Raw genomic sequence first — 19,161 nt, forward strand, 5'->3', positions numbered from 1 at the left:
AATCATTAGTTAATTGACTATGTCTTTTTTGTATATTAAGTTTAATAATATCTATTTCTTTTTAAAGTTCAGTTAATTGCTTGTCCCATTGCTTCCTTTTATTTTTGTACCAAGTTAATGTTATTCCATATATGTATGCTTTTAATGCATTCCATACATAGATTTCCAAAGTGCCTTCATTTATGTTTAATTCAAGAAATTGTTGTAATTCTTTTATATAAAATTCTTTAAACTATTTTAGATTTGTTATATAGGATGGTATTCTAGTGATTGTCACCTTTTGTTGGTTACGAAGTTCTGCTTCAAAAGTAATTGCATTGTGATCTGTTAATGCAGAAGAGATTACTTTAACATTGCTAAGAAAGGTGGTTATTTCCTTTGATATATATATATATATATATATATATATATATATATATATATATATATATATATATTCTATTCTTGAGTGTATTTTATACTTATGTGAGAAAAAGTATAATGCAGAAAATCTTTGTCTGACTATTCATTAGCATCTTTAAGATTATATAGTTCAACAAATTATGTTAGTGTTTTTGATGTTGCAGTTTTCCTTCTGGTATTTATAGTCAGTGTATTTATCATCTAGTATACAATTGAAATCCCCAGCTATTATCAAGTTCCCTAAGGAGTGCTGGATTACTTCTTTGAACTGTTGTTTAACTATATTGCACGCAACCCAGGTATCCAATAAAAGTTAATAAAAGTATACGGTTTACCATTTATTGAGATAGTTGACATACAAAGCATCCTTAATTTATCTTGCTATGAGCTTATTATTTTTGGCATGATGACAGAATTTTTCCATTTCCAAACTGTATAACCATTGAAGCTGAGTAAATTAAGGTCTTTGGTTAATAAATCTGTCTCTTGCAGAAATATCAGTTTTGGGTTTATAGTTTTAATATATTTAAATAAACGTAGTCTCTTACATTTATTATTCTACCCAGTAACATTAATTGAGATCACCTTCATATTTAAATACTGCTATATGTACATTAAATTGAACTTGTATTCCATTAGGCATAATAGTGTATAAATGTTCTTGTTTGTGTATAGCTGTGAATAAAAAAAGTGTTTTAGTTTCCTTTTAGTTTGATTAATATACTTAGGCAAGTAAAAAAAAAACATAAGAAACATTGTAGTATCAAAACTTGAACTGTGAACCCCTTTCTATCTATGGGGTTATTATAACCCTACACTTAAGAAGACAAAGCATCAAAGTGTCCCTCTTCCTATTGCAGGCACTATACTCTGAGTCTGACAAGTCATTACTTGTTAGTCAGATTGTGTGTTATCTTTCTATAGGATAATTATAATACTGAACTTATGGTTATTAACCAGTCTGATATATTTTAAATTCAGTCTACTAAGGTTGACAAGAATTAACAATCCCAATAACATATCAAGAAATCATACAGGTTGATATAAATCATCTTTAACCAGAGAAATTGTCATACAGTTATGGTTAAATATAGGCTACACTGGTGTACTTATGATTTATAATGCATGTTTATTATAAGCAAATCTTTCAACACATCTTCTTGTGTTAAAATCTACTCGTTTTTCTTTTCTCAGTGTAAGTAACACAAAAACAAAGATGAAAACCCATATGTTAGTTAGCTTGTATAATTTATGTTTGGATATTATTTCTCTGGTTTACTTAGGGTAGATTATTTAAAAGTTATTGTATAACTTGCAGCAGTGTCATATGTATTTAATTATATACATTTTAAAAGTCCTGAAAAGGTGAAGTGTAACTTATGCAAACTTAAAACAACCCTATAAATAGAAAGATTTGGTTTACATACAATGTTATTTAATACGCAAACAATCCACATTGAATTGTAAAGTCAGATGACAATGCTGCATTCAGCATATCTGAACTGATATAGATAGCAGCAAGGTATTGAGAAAGTTTCCTTTTCTGAGTTAACAGACTGAGAAACATTTACTTAAGTAACTCAATCTGTATTACACTAAAACTGTTTTAAGTTTCACTTGTATGTGATCTTATTTTAATGTTCAAAGTTACCCTTTTACAGGTAGTTGTAGCCTTGCATGTATTGCCTTTATCTAATGCCATGACTGCTCTATCAGTGTAAAAGGACCACAACACTCTATGACTTACATCATCCTTCATAGACTAACAAGAAACATCAGCAAATACAGAAACTGTAATCAGCAGATTTTCCTTATACATGACTTCTATTCTTATGGGTTGCAGATAAATGTAAATGTGGAATAGATATGTGGACTACAGAATGAAATTGCCTCCTCTTATCTGACTAATTGTTTTTGTGATAGAAAACTTTCAAATGAATTAATTGTTTGTAATGAAAATGTAGATATTTAATCAGTAAATGTGTAGACTTAACATGAAATCTGTAAAGCAAAATAGTTTTTTTATTTTAACTGTATGTTTTACTAAATCATTAAATTATAATCCGTGGTAAACTATTAATATACTTAGAGTGAAATAGTGTAAGTGTCACTTTAGGAGCTTAAATTGGAGAGTGGAGCCTAGATGGCCAACTGAGAGCAATGAATGTTGAGAGCTCCATAAACTAGTATAATAATATAGGAACATTTTTTTTTATTATTTTCAAGTTTAAAACATCAGAAATCTATAGATAAACTACTAAACTACATAATTATGAATTTGGGTGGCGATATACAAACATTTTTATGTCAAGTAACTTGGAGAGAATATGAACCAAACAAGAAATTCCCATCCAGATGCTGCTTTGAAAAAAGAACTGCAATTGATGACATCTACCTTACAGAAACTATCTTTGAAGATGGATTGCTTTAAAAATGACTAAGAAAACCTCAAATTAAATTCTCAAAAACAGACTGATATTCTTAAGGAACTATTACAGCAACACCATACAAGATTAACAAATATAGAGACTTCTCTAAATGACATTGAATGGAGACTCAAAGAGGAAGAATTCCAAAAAGAATTTCTGCTTAAAGAGAATACATGGCTGCTTAACAAAATAGATGACTTAGAAAACAGGGAAAGGAGAAACAACATAAGGATCTTTGGACTGCCTGAAAATACTGAAAGAAAAGACATTATTTCATTCTTAACAACCTGGATTCCTGAATTTTTAGACTTGAAAGAGGGCCTTTTATTTGGAATTGAAATGGCTCATAGAGCACTGAGGAAACCTGCTTTGAACTCGACAAATACTCCACCTAGATCCATAGTTATAACATTTATTTCATTTCTGGACAAGGAACTAATATTAAAATCTGCTTGGAGAAAATCACCCTTAAAATACAATCAAAGCCTGATAAGGTTTGACAATGCTTATTCTTCCAGAATACTAGAAAAAATGAAAAAAGTCTGGCCAATAATAAAACTGTTGAAACAAAACAACATTAAAGCACAGCTAGCCTTTCCAGCAAAGATAAAAATACTTTTTGCCAATAAGATGAGAACTTTTAAGGACTTAGAAGAAGCTACTATATTCATCAAAAACTACAACATAGTGTCTATCCCAGAAGAAATAGAATGGATGCCCCCTACTCTTAAAATAATAAAAGAAACAACTCCTTGGACTGAAGCTAGAAAGAAGAAACAAACAAAAAAAAAAAAACGATTCCAAAAAATAACTCTTACAACTACATCTCTCAAAGTATCAAATTATATGGTACATCACTTGTCTTCTGTTTTTTATTAAAAAGGGGGGGTTCTTAAACAACTGAGAAATAGTAATGACTTATTCAGAATGGTCAAAGAGTCCAATAATTCTTCACAAACAAAGGTAGGTCAAGATGGATTACTATTTACATTATATATAAGCCAAACAAAGCAACATATAATACAATCATAGAAGTTTCTATTCCCCTACTTGAACTCAATGAATACTTATCCTGTTCATTTTTCATTGATTTTACTTATAATTTAAGTAATTAATTAACTAATTTAACAAGGTACCATTCATCAGAGTTCAGAATCAAATGTAACAAATTAACATCATATATAATAGCAGTAACAGTAGAGTGTTTTGAAAAATAAAATGCTGTCATGGAGACTAATGCCTTCTTCAGTTAAAGTATGATTTAGAAATGTCATGTATATCCTGGTTAAATAATAGCAGCAAGATCTTGGTACAAATGTCATCATTACTCTATGTAAATATAGTTGATGTCAATTATGGCAGGTGTCTTGGCTACGATTGCTGTTTGATCAGTCATGATATGGTGCGCGTGGATGCAGCTGTGTCTAGCAGCTAGTACAAATGTCATTATTATTCTGTCTAAATATGGTTGGTGTCAATTGTGGCAGGTGTCATGGCTTCAAGTGCTGTTTGATTGATCTTGATGTGGTGTGCATGGATGCAGCCGTGTCTGGCAGCTAGTATGGATGTCATTGTTGTTCTGTCTAAACATGGTTGATATCAATTATGATAGGTGTCATAGCTTCGAGTGCTGTTTGATTGGGCCTGTCATGGTGTGTGTAGATGCAGGTGTGTCTGGCAGCTGTTATATGTTGCCATTTTCATCTCTGGGAAGCTGTGGGTTGCAGCTTGTGATCAAGGTTTACTGATACTTGTATATTAGGAAGAGACATTTGGTGTTTTAACCTGGATCCAGGGGAAGGGGGTGGATAAAACTGTGATTTGGAATATTTTGGCAGAGAATAGTTTGTTTATACATCTGCTGAGTGAGAGGTGGGAAGGCTGGAAGAAGGTATTATCTCTTGTTATGGCAGCTTGTTGGAAGGTTTTTTTTTTTTATTTGTTTGCTCTCTGTTCTTTTTCTGGCTGCTGCCTCGCTGAAAGGGAGGGAATTTAGGCTTGAAGTTGCAGTCAATTGAAGCTTTGCTTCAGGTACATTGTGAGCCTCTGGTATGCAGTACACAGACACACTAACAGAAACAGACACTCCCAGGTTGCCATGGTAATGGAGACAGAGTGACGATAATGCTTAACGGCTCTCAGGAGCCTCCGAGATGATTCTCGGCAATGAAGTTTTTGGTTTTAAAAAAATATATATAATAAAAGGGCTGTTATAAACCATGTGTACACATACTGATGGTCTCCCAACACTTCGTTTAGCTCATTAAGTTGATTCTTGATAAAAAAAAATAAAAAAATAATAAGAGCAATTTTACATTTAAAATGTATTTTGGTCCAAACACATTAAGGACTTACATAAGAGTGGAAGTCTGAGTTATTGTGAAAGACTAAGAGCACTTGGTCTTGTGCAGTACCCTTTGCAGTGGTCTGAGAGGTGAGCTTGCTCGGACGTGTTGGGCATATGGGGATAGCTGATTCTAGGGGTGTTCGGGGTTGCTGGAAAGTGCTAGAGAGTAATCAGATTTCCTTCATGGAAATATCTGTGTTAATGGAAAGTGTGTTGCGTGGTTCACTGGCAGAGTGGCCATTGCATGGAACAGGCTGATAAAATGGAACAGGACAAATATTGGTTTGGATATTTTAAGAACACCAAGCAGAAAAGATCCTCGCAAGTACAGCAAGTGCACAGGCCCAATAAACTGAAAGTAAGTGCAAAAAATAGGGGCCAGCACTGAATGTGGTTTAAATAACACTGTATTTATTAAACCATAAACCAAAAGGGCTTAAATCCCACAGAATCCGACCAGACCAGTTTTGGTCATTTAAGCCAGGCTGAAAAAGCCCACCTAATTTAATAATTCATTTCTTCTCCTTAGCATTCAAAATATCATGCCACACAGATTTATTAATCCTGTCACACATTATTTTATCAATAACAGTAAATCTGTAAGAGACATTAATATGTTTAAGTGTGTGCTTATATAAGGTACGCACTTAAACATATTAATGCCTCTTACAGATGTCAGCCTGGTTTAAATGATCATTTGTGATTAACCAATAACAAACTGTATCTGATTAATGAATTTGTATAAATAATGGGATGTGACTATATGTTGACTATATATTATTAACACTGAGGAAGGCTATTTCAGCCGAAACCGGTCTGGTTGGATTCTGTGGGGTTTAAGGATTTTTACCCTGCCCTTTTGGTTTATGGTTAATAAATATAGTGTTATTTAAACCACCTTTGGTGTTGGCCCCTATTTTTTGCACATATTTTAAGAACAGCCTGGAAACACACCACATGAGCTAGTGAATGGTATTCTGGTAAAACTGGATGGGCATTGTTGCCCATGCTTGAAGTATTGATATGTGTGTATGTAAGGATAGAAATATACTTATAACAAATAAGAAACTAGAAGGGTCTCATAATGGACTGTATAAACATGTTTGGAAGGAGCTAATAATAAGAATAAGCATTACAGTTTGTGGTCTCTCAAATAACTAAGCAACAGCCAAACACACACACACACACACACACACACACACACACACACACACACACACACACACACACACACACACACACACACAAACACACACACAATAGTTATGTAATTTATGATTTTAGTAAATCTAGACATAAAATATATAATCATCATATAAGATGAAGCAGTCTGCTGAATTTAGATATTAAAGACAGGATTTAATAACATGGGCTTGTGTATAACAACACTACTGTCTTAACTTGTCATAAATAACATACACTACTACATTGAACATCATGGAAGCATGATGATTTTCTTATATAAGTAAATATGTATAACAAGTCATGTAATTGCTTTAACTTGAATTGTAGTTTTTGTAACCCATCTTGACCATATATAATATTTAAGCGGTTACCAAGGTAACTAATGTTTTATACACGACATCAAACTGACAAAGTTGTTCAAGAGAAACAATAGAAGCCTGAACTTGAAATGTCACAGAATGTAACAATCAAGTTCTGAACAAATAGCATTAAATTGACAATAATCACTCAGTTTAACCTTTGCTGATTATACAAAAAAGGATGTTGCCATTTAAATCTAAAAACATTCAGTATATGCCATAAAATGGCAATTTATGAATATGGAAAGGGAACTTGTAATCATTAATCACTATAAGTGAATTTGTTGTTTTTAACCTATAATTTCACTCATTTTATAATAAGAAATGACAGATATGAAAATCCTTATGTGTAGGAAATGGGGGGAAGATAATTAAAATGCACTAACTTTCATCAATATTCACATAAAACAAATTTGATGCTTTAAGCAAGTTAGTAACAAGTAAAGTGATTACTTAAATGCTGGCAAACAATGAAATATAACTTCTGATATATCCAGTACAATACAGTGTATTATAAACATTAGGTATAAATATTATTACCATCTATTTATATTAATACGTTTTGAAATACTTCATCAATAAGGGTGAATATGTTAAATAACTGTGTGCTATAACCTTTTACTAAAGTTTTATATATGATACATCTTACTTTACTGTGATTGAATGCTTGTCATCTATCTTTCATGTAAATATTAATTGCTTATACAACATCTTACTTTACTGTGATTGAATGCTTGTCATCTATCTTTCATGTAAATATTAATTGCTTATACAATAAGTAGACATTTATATTGTATTAGAATTCTAATCTACAATAGTACTATATCTGTTCAAAATAATATAAATATTGCTTATTCCTATTACAAATATTCTCCATATGATAATTCAATTTATGGAGCTTAGATATTCGGGTTTGTCAAGGTATGAGTGATAATCTGATGGACTTAGGTTTATCCATCAGATTAGGAATGATTTTCATTCCATGACTAGTGCAGATCTTAGTTTTGTTAACATTTATTAATTTAAATTTATTTCACAAAAACATTTTTAGTATGCCTGACCAAAACATTACTTTATTGGTAAAGACTCTAAGTATAAAACTGATAATTTCCTTTAAAAGCTCAAATATATACTTTATAGTTATCAGAGGAAAATGTTTAATAGTTATAATAAAACAAAAAATACATAGTCTAAATAACCTAAGATGGATTTAACTTTATTATCTTTAAATACCAATGGCTTAAACAATCCTAGCAAGAGATCAAATCTACTGAAATATTTAAAACTGAACAAAGCACAAATTGTCTTATTTTAAGAAACTCATTTCAAAACAATGACAATTACAAATGGAATCCTAAGGAATATATGATATTGGTGCAATCCACTTATAAGACAAAGACAAAAGGGGGTAACAATTTTATGGAAAACAAATGTGATTAACCCAGAAATCATTTACAAGTATGAAGATAAAGAAGGCCTTATGGTATTAGTAATAGTTAAATATAATAACAGAATATGGACCCTAGCCAATCTATGCTGGTCCCCAGGTATTGGTTCAGTAACTGTTAAAAACACTTTGATTTCATTTCCAATAATTATAAAGGCAACTTAATATTAGGATTTTAACTGTATATTTGATATTTCTGAAATTACAAATAAAAGACCACTGCATACATCTGCTGTATCAAAAGTTTTAAACAAGTGGTTAGAATCATTTCATCTTGTAGATACTTTCAAATTTAAAGAAGATAAATTGTTGATGTTTTCCCATCAAGATCACAGATCTGGTACCCAAACTAGAATAGATAAAATATTTGCTGCCCATGACTTACACTGTAAAATCATTAATTTCTCGATCACTCCCTGCCCCTTTTCAGACCACAGTTCATTGATACTAAAACTTCAAAATGGGTACAAACCATTATAACTTCAGAATCCCAGCATATATAACTAAAATTAAAGAGTTCAAATCCTGGCTATTATCTGAATTACAGTTCTTCTTAGATATTAATTACACCACAGAGATAAATAAAATAATGATATGAGATTCATTAAAACCTTACATATATGGCAAAACCCTAAATTGGTATAAAAAAATCAGAGAATGGGACTCTTAATTATTAGATCTACAATCCAAACTTATGTGAGTAAAAGCTGAAAAAAATCAAAATCATTTGGAGATAAAAAGAAGGTAGAAGTATTAAACAATAAATACAACAACATTCTAACACATAAAACTAGTTTAGCTTTAGAAAAACTAAAAATTAATACAAAATTAAATCTAGATGAAAAATGTTTTAATATAAAAAAACTGAAAAATTTAAATTAGATCTGTAAGTACCCATATCCTACAAAGAGATTGTAGATGCAATAAAAGAGGGTAAAATAATAAAGCTCCAGGTATAGATGGCATAATTATAGAACTACATAAACTTTTTCCTTCAAAGATACTATCCCTCTTCCATAAAACTCTATTAGAAATTCTGTCACAAGCTTTAATACCACCCTCATGTAGATATTCCTTAATCACACCAATCCTAAAGGAAAACAAATCCCCATCCTCTGTACCTCATATTGACCTATATCATTATTAAATAATGGCTATAAGATATTTATGACAATATTAACTAACAGAATGAAACTACCACTATCTAAAACAATAAATAATGATCAAACTGGATTTATATATCATAGACACACACATGACAATATTAAAAGGATAATTTTTCTTATAGATTATGTTAATAAAGAAAATAAAGAAACACTCATAATTTGCTTAGATATAGAAAAAGCCTTTAATTCATTAAATAGGGACTATTTATACAAAATCCTAATGCTATTTGAAATTTCCTGCATCCTTTCTTCCTCTCCTAAAGAATATATATATATATATATATATATATATATATATATATATATATATATATATATATATACAAATAATTTAATGTATGTCAAGTTAGGTCCTTTTACCTCTGAATCGATACATATAACAAAAAGCACTAAACCGGGATGTCACATGTCACCGATTCTATTTGCTCTGGCTATTGAAATATTGGCAGATTCAATTCGTAAAAATATAAAAATCAAAGGGATAGATGTTTATGAACAATACAATTTTAAAGTAATCCTATTTGCTGATGACATATTACTAACATTATCTAATACAAAAGAGACATTAGAAGAATTAGATATATTAATTGACAAATTTCACATGACTTCAGGACTCTATTTTAATAAATCAAAATCAATTTTTTTTATTTTTAAATTAAAAAAATAACTGCAGATTAAGGGGGATCACATTATAGGGAAACAAGAATCTACCTTAAAATATCTAGGAATTGAGTTATGCAAGGATAATAATGAATTAGTCTCAAAACACTATAATAATATCATCAATACAATTAAAATCTCTGTGGAAAAATGGAACAAAATAATATTCACATTTGAACATAGACTACAGTTAATAAAGTTGGTTTTACTGCCCAAGATCCTATATATAGCCTTGGCAATACAACTGTTACCAGAAAGAAATATACTTAAAGAAATAAATTCATGCCTAATAAAATTTTTATGGTTTCCCAAAAGAAACAGAATAGCTTTAATACATCATATCAGACCATGGAAATAGGGACGATTAAACGTTCCTGATATAGAAACATATATAAAAGCATCAATATCTAAAATAATCTCAGATTGGATAAGTCCAAATTACTTTGCAAATTGGAAATAATTACTAACTGTAATATCAATAAATGAATTTGATTTACAAAAAAAATTTCAAATAACAGATAAAAACAATTTGCCATGGCACATATGTATTAGTATGCAATATAACATAACTAAACCCACTAAAACTCGTATGATTAATTATTACATTGACTCATTTAGGAAAATTATTAATGCAAATATAGAATTAAAAATCTGGTTTGATCTTTTAACACCATTTATAGTCACAAAGAACTTTCCACATAAAATATATAGAGCAATTATTAATTCCTGGGAGCAGAAAAGATTTGTTTGTTGGCTCCAATGTATCAAAGAACTAAACATTTTATATATGCAAGTAATAAAAACAACATACAAAATTCCACAATAGGACTAACTTTACAGAGTATTCTGTCATATTCGCAAGATTTAAATAGAATAATTAACTATTCTTCATTTAAAGAAATCCCTAAATTTACAAAATACATATATGAAATCATATATAATGACTTTGACATGGGAAACAGTATTTCAAAATTTTCCAAAATATTGATAAACTATAAAACAACACCCAAAACCTCATATTGGAAATATATAACAAAAGGACATTCAATACAGTTAACTGAAGATATTAAAACAAATATCATATTATCGATAAAATATACATCCTTTACACGACTGGAATGTTTTTAATTGGAAATGCTTGCACAGAGCATTCTTAACCCCAGACAGAATCAGTAAAATTAGTTCTTCCATAAAAGGAATATGTTGGACATGTGAGTAAGTACACAATGCAGATTGGAACCACATTTTCTTTGACTGTGTTAAAATTAAGCCATTTTGGAATGGTATTAATAACTTTCTACAATATTTATTTAATTAATTATTTTATTTAACTAAAGCTCCTGTATTATTAAATGTAAATAAAGGTCCTCATTTGAATAGGTCAGACAGATATCTAGTATGGACTATACTTGCAATTTCAAGGAAGTGCATAACAAGAAGATAGAATACAAACACAATACCAACTTTGGAAGACTTCTACAGCCTACTGAAGACCACAGCATTATTGTAAATTAAAATTAAAGAACTAAGAATTTATCCAAAGCCATTTATCAACAACCCTTGGGTAAAAGTTTTATTGTTGATTGACACTATACAATAATTGATCAGACACTCTGATAATAGATTGGACATACTTATAAAGTAACTGTATACATTAAGATCTGTTATAGTGTCAGGCTAATGTAAACAGTGTACATAGTTATTTAAGATGTTATGTATAAATACTATGCAATTCATTCAAATGTATTTGAAAAATAAAAAAAAAATTTGAGAAAAAAAGGAGCTTAGACTGATAAACCAACTATATAAGTGCTGTAAAGCAGTGACATCACCATGCTTCTTTTACTTTAATTTTAGTGCCTCTATTTGACTGTGGGAAAACCCAGGCTTCAGAATTGCTTCATGAAGCTAGGTGAAGAGTTCTAAAACAAAAACAGTGTAATCAGCTTGCGATTCCTGCGGGAAACTAGAGAATGCAAGTGTGGTGCTTTTGATTCTTTTGTGTAACTCGAGCTTCCCAGCTTACTCTGTTCAGTTTTAAGAAATGTATTACCACAGATTTAAACAAAAAACTTTCTTTAAGAAAACAATCATAAATACTGTATAAATGAGTTATTGTACATCTTAAAACAAAACATTTTATGTGTAAATCATGTACTCCAAAAACTAATTATTTATCTATATTAAACACATTATTAAATCTTTGTTAGAAGTTAAGCAAGGCTATCAACTATAAATACAAGTAAAGAGTCAATGCAACCAACATTCAAATGACACTATTAGTATAATCCCCAGCCCAACCCAAACACAACTATCCCCAGTTGTCATTCAATTTCTTAGTGTATATTAGGTAACCCATAAGCATTGTTAACAGGAATAACAGTTTCTATACTTATGACTGTATTTTCTATTTGATTTAAGTATTAATGTTGGTTATAAGTTGGCTAAGCTTCTGGTGTCATTCTAAGGGGATCCAGTATCTGTCTGCCTGGGATGACATGAGCGACAAACCACGATGCTTTGCCAGAGATGGCCTGCACCTGTCGCCCCTGGGATTCTGGATACTGGCTAAGGCTCTAGCCACCCCCATAGTGCCTTTTTTTGGGCAAGGTTCAAATGACAAATTCACCACCATAACAGGTACAAGCAAAAAGAATCTGAGGGTATTGCTACTCAATGCTAGAAGTCTAAACCTCAAAATGCACTCACTCGAGGCACTCCTTAAAATGGAGAACATCGACATCTGTGCAGTGAGAGAGACCTTGTTCAAGGCTCCAGAGAGTACCCCTGCATTACCAGGCTATAATTCATACCACACCTTTCGGCCACCTAACCCAGACCGAAACACTAAAGGTGGAGGCGTGTCCATATTCATTAAGGATATCCACACCTCCAGGCTAGTTGCTCAGCATAATGCTTCCGAGATTATCCAAGTGCAACTAACTCTGGGCAAGACTGCAATCCAAATTGTAGCTTGCTACAGATCCCCCACCATGCCCCAGGATTCCCACTCCTCATTTCTTGATACACTGGAAAATATTAGGATACAACCTAACACCCTAATAAATGGTGATTTCAACTACCCAACCATTAACTGGGAAAACTACTCATGTACCAACTCTTGTGCTCAACATTTTCTGGACTTCATAAATTCCAATGCCTTGGATCAACTTATCCACACCCCCACCAGGGGCAGCAATATCCTAGACCTGGTTATTACCAACATGGGCAACTGGTGCTCCACACAAGAGGTCAATTCTTCATTGGTCAGATCTGACCACAAGCTAATCACCCTAGACATCCACATTCCTCCCCCCACCCCCCACCCCCATTAGGGAAACCACAGTAAAAAATTTCTCCAAAGCCAACTTCAAGCTTCTTAAGACAGAAGTGGCAAACTTCATGACACCCATGCTGACAGACAATAGAGGTATGACTGCTGAATTCTACACAAATGCACTTTATAAGCACTTACACAAGTGCATGGCTCGTGCAATCCCTAACAAAACCAAGATGCTATCCTCCAAAAAAAGGAAGCCAATCTGGTGGTCCCCTGCCATAAACAAACTCTACAACAGAAGAAAGAAACTGTTGCAAAAAAGGAGTAAAATCCGATGATTGGATAAACTCCCTGGTCAAACTCAGTAAGAAGCTGAGATCCCTCATAAAATCCTGCAAAGCTAGTTATGAAAACAAAATCACCACTGACTCTAAAGACAACCACAAAGCATTCTATGGCTATGTCAAGAATCTCAATGGCAACACTCAGATCTGCTCTGAGTTACAGCACAATGGCACTAAATAGACAGAACCAACTGATATTGCCAACATCTTGGCAGATAGGTTCAGTGCTAACTTTACCCCCCTGTCATCCCCTAAAGGGCCCATCTCTATACCAGAAGAATGCAAAGTTCCTGTAATCATGGCTGCACAGGTAAAAAACACACTATCCAAAGCCAAGAACACAGCATCCATGAGACCTGACAGCATCCCAGGCTGTGTTCTACATGAACTACAGAATGAACTGGCACCCATCCTAAGTACCATGTTCAATCATAGCCTCACCTCAGGCTATGTGCCCACTGAATGGCGCACAGTGACAGTTATCCCACTCCACAAAGGGGGAGCCACCACGGACCCTGGAAACTACTGCCCCATTAGCCTAATGAGCCTGGTCTGCAAGGCTATGGAACGTACCATCATGGAACTTATAAACAATGACACTGGTAATCTCCAAACTCAGGACCTCACCCAGTTCGGGTTTGTAAAAGGCAGATCATGTCTCCTAAACCTGATAGACTTCTTTGAAGCAGTCACCAAAGCCGTAGATGAGGGTAGGTGGTTCACACAGCCTATTTAGATCTCGACAAGGCTTTTGACACCATCCCCCACTCTAGAATAATAGATAAACTCACTAAACTAGATATAAATCCCTATGTCACAAGATGGGTTGCCAACTGGCTCACTGACAAAACCCACACTGTGAAAGTAGCAGACTCCAAATCCAACTTCAGACCAGTGACAAGTGGAGCACCACAGGGTTCAGTCCTGGGTCCTCTCCTGTTTGGTATCTACTTCTCTGAAGTACAGGCTAACACAGAAGGTCTTTGGCTAATGACATTCACAGATGACTGCAAACTAGGAGCCATAATCAAAAGTCCAAAAGATGTGGATGTCCTACAAAAGGGCCTCGCTGTGACAGATGCCTGGTGTCAAAGCCATGGCCTCAAGCTCAATGCCAAAAAGTGCATTGTCATCCCTTTTGGTAAAAACTCTGTACCCATGAACTACCACATAAGCAGTAGTCTACTTACCACCGAAAGTGTGTTAAGAGACCTTGGGACACAGGTGGACAGTAGTCTCTCCTTTGATAATCACATCGCCACAGTAGTCATGAAATCCTTCTATGTGGCACACTGCATCACAAAAGGTTTCTCAGCCAGGAAAAAAGAGGTCATTGTTCCCCTCTACTCATCACTCATTAGACCCATTATAGAGTACAATGCTCCTTTTGGTATGTACCTCACAAGACATCTACAACAACTGGAAAGGCCACAGAAATACCTCACAAAGCAGATTACCAGCCTCAAACAGATGCCCTACGCAGACCATCTAAAAAAACTGCAGCTTTATTCCATTGCATATTGCTTACTCAGAGGCGATCTCTGCCTAACACACAAAGCTATGTCAAACCCAGAGCTTTTAGGCATGCTCCACTTAAAGAAATCCCAATCTCTACAAGCTACACACTCTAGGGACCTAAACCTTGTCACCACAATAAACAGAACATGCTGGAGGGATAGATTCCTGTCCCAGAGACTTCCCATACTCTGGAACAAACTACCTATCTATATCAAACAAAGCTCCTCACTAGCACTCTTCAAGAAAAATCTTGATGATTGGATGGGAGATAGGAAATTCACCCTGGGGATCACTTCTATGGCTCTGCTCGACAGTGGCACAGAACAATAATTTTCTTGGGTGGCGAAAGCCAGGGTACCTTTTGGCTAGGCTTATATAGGCCCTAGGTCCGATAACCTAGTACCTACCTATGAACCTATAAATTCAAAGTAGTAATGATAAATTAATATGAGTTACCTTTTTCAGATGGTGTAGAGTGCTGAAGATTTATGTTTCCCTAGCCATAAACTGCAGGTGCTTAATGCAAAATCATTTTATTTTAACAAGAAAATAATGAAAGTAATTTGTCCTTCATTTTTTTTACTTTTCTTTCCTGTTGTCTGCTAGTTATTCTTCTCAGCTTGACGTTTGAGACTAGATCCCAAACAATCCATTGTTTCTGTTTGATATAGGAAGTTTTAAAGGTTCTGGTGACTACCGGGAAAAAATGCAAAGTCTGACTGGAAAAAAAAGATGAGCTTTTAATTGTTGTTTAAGTTTATTATTTAGTGCTAAACATTTCTTCCTTTTTGCTGCCACTGTAGAACAGTAGTCATTATCAAACCTAATAATGTTATTGTCATATTTAATTGGAGGATTGGTCCATGCTGACTTCAGAACCAGTTCTTTGTCCTTTGAAGAGAAAAAACGAACTATGACAGATCTTGGTTTGGTTTTGATGAATAAAGTCTTCACCACAATCCATGGAACCTGAGTTCATTTAATGGATTAGGTACCTGCTGGATCTGGGAAGAGAAGTTGGAGAAAAGAATTATGAAATTTGGTTTACTAATTTCTTCTTAGAAGAAGGGATAATACTCAGAGTGTCTACTGCTGTTAGATTTTCTGGTGGAGATGAGGAACCATCAAGACAGCAATCTAGGAGGCTGGACAAGGCTAAGGAGGACATCCTTCATGGAGCAGAGACAGCACTTGTAAGACCCATTTGTATAACCACCTGAATTATGCAGTTTGTCTGCATGGGGCATAGGAGTTACACCCAAGAAGCATTCTCTTACATTCCTGAATGGTTGATCCTAAGCTCACTCGCCTCTGGTGGCATCTGTTTTCACTAGCTAGCTGTAGGGGCTGGTGTCCCTGGCCCCAAGGATGTGGGACTGTATAACTGAATCCACAATATTGGGGATTGAGAGACTAAAGAGAATTGCATGGCTGCAGAAAGATAAACTCAACCCAGTAACGCACAGAAAAAAATAATAATTTCAATATCTTAAATTTAACAGATAGTAAGCATATCAGCTGAGAATTCTGACATTGCATAGTAAAGCAGTACAAGACAATACGCTAACAGACTAAACAAGTCATTCTCTTTACCACACTCTATACCAAGGAATGCTTAAGGAAGTGGTGGTAGTTAGCAATCACTGTATAAACATGCTTCTCAATCCGCTACACCAGAAAAGTTTCTATTTCCTTAATTAATGCTATAATGGGTAATGCTGCATGGCTGCTGATGGAAATGTGGTTGTACCACATCTGTATATGGGATTGTGTGTGTGTGTGTGTGTGTGTGTGTGTGTGTGTGTGTGTGTGTGTGTGTGTGTGTGTGTGTGTGTGTGTATGTTAGTGTATGAGAGTAGGTGTGTGTATGGGTGTACGTACATGTATACTTGTGTAGGTGGTATGTGCATGTGTATGCATATGTGTGTGTGTGTGTGTGTGTGTGTGTGTGTGTGTGTGTGTGTGTGTGTGTGTATACATGTGCACATGCATCTACTATGAATTTTGCCAATAAATTCACAGAGTAGTTGCAGTCAATAACAATCCATTATCTCCTGTTTTTGGAAGCTGTACATCTTATTAGCCTGAAGTTCAAGATAAAGCACAAATGCATAATGCATAATCATCTGATGTTCCTGTTTCAGTCAGTAACTATGAAATTATTCTGGCATTATTCACATACATTTCCCAGAATATAGACAGTAAGAATTTCCAGCAGCATGGCTAACTTTATTTGTGAAGATGCTCAGGAATCTATAAAATTAGCTTTACATTTAGAGTTTGCCAGGTTGCTTCTGCATTCGATAAGTATGTTTTTGTTTTGTTGCTCTTTCAAAGGCTAGGTGTGACATACTGTGCCTTTCAATCTACTGCAGCAGAAAAAAGCTTAATACCATCTTCCGTTTTAATACAACATTCGTGTGCAGTTGTTTTTTTGCCAAAGCAAACTGAAGCAATGAATTAATTATATTTCTAGACTGAAAGACTTGACATCAGCATTTACTGTAGCATTTTATATTTGTTTTGTAGGTCACATGATGTCAATGCAGTGTTCAGTGAATGCAAGCTCAAACCATTTTAATTTGTTCTGCATATGGTTTACAGTAATGGAGTTATCCAATTGCTTTTTGCTGCTCAGAAGTCTGGTGGGAAATTAAAGTGTGCAACATGCAGGAGATATTCATGCACACATGCAGCTTTATGAGTTTTGATTCTGTTGTCACACATTATAAATGACAGCCTGGATACAGAAAATAAGTTGCAGAAGGAGTCCATTTAATATTTGCAAAATGTCTGTAGCTATGTTCTTTAAGGTTAGGGTTGGTATTAATGGGTTGTAAGATATTCCAAAAACAAAAAATATTGTCACAAAGTATATCAACAATCCAAACTTGTGGCTGAAGATACGCAATATATGATAAAAACAAGCTTTTATTGTCGGTAAGCCCTTTCGTAGTGCTTCACACACCACTTCCTCAGACCTTCACATAAAATATGAACTTGCAAGCCCATCCTATATGGGTAGGTAACTCAATTAACTCAAATTACTTAATTGGCATCTTACAATGCTATCTAATTATGCTCATTACATCTAAAACATCCACTACTTACTGACTTTGATACTACTTGCATATATATTAACTGCTATTTCATACCAAACTAACGAGTTTATTCATAAAAATACATAAAAATACATGATATATATTAAATTAAATAGTGTACATATAAATACTAGCCAAAAGCCTTGAATAATCATTAAAATTTATACACAAAAATAACCATAAAACAATTTATTATACTATTTGGCCAAAGGTCTGTTTCTAAGTATTGGTTTTAGGGGAATTCTCCCATTAAGGCCAGAGCCTCTATCAGCCCTTAGCCTGATAATCCAGTGTGTCTCTGATGTTTCTGCATTATTAGTGGTGTCTCCTCCTCTCTCATTTTCCTCTATCTTTTCTATTGCTTGGAACCTAAATGCATGTCCTGAGTCTGTATTCTTAACATGCTTGGCTAAAGCATTTGTAAGGTTCTGATTTCTAATCTGTAGAAGATGCTAACATATCCTAAATCTGAGTTCCCTGTTAGTTTTATCTACATAAAAATTCAAGCAGATGTCACATACAGCTATGTACACAATATTTTTAGTGTGGCAAGTAGCCTGTATGTTAAATATAAATATTCTGCCGGTATCAGGATGCGAAAAAGTGTTGCTAGTGTCTATAAATTTACATTGGTTACATTTTCTGCATGGTGGACTTCCTTTTATTGATGTTGCTACTCCATCCTTTTCTGCATTACCATCTCTAGGATAGCATAGGTGTCTTTTTAGAGATTTCTTATTCTTAAAGGAGAAGCTAGGGTCTTCTCCTACTATCTCCTTTATCTTAGCATCATGCGTTAAGAGTGGGCAAATGTTTCTTAATTATTCCTGTCACAATGGATATGTTACTGGAATATTGTGTGGGAACTCTTACTACCTTTCTTTTTCCTTGTCAACTAACTACATCATCTTCCACCCTTCTTG

Source organism: Protopterus annectens, chromosome 2.part0 (assembly GCF_019279795.1).
Source record: "Protopterus annectens isolate FY-2018-M chromosome 2.part0, PAN1.0, whole genome shotgun sequence".
NCBI classification, from domain to species: Eukaryota; Metazoa; Chordata; order Ceratodontiformes; family Protopteridae; genus Protopterus; species Protopterus annectens.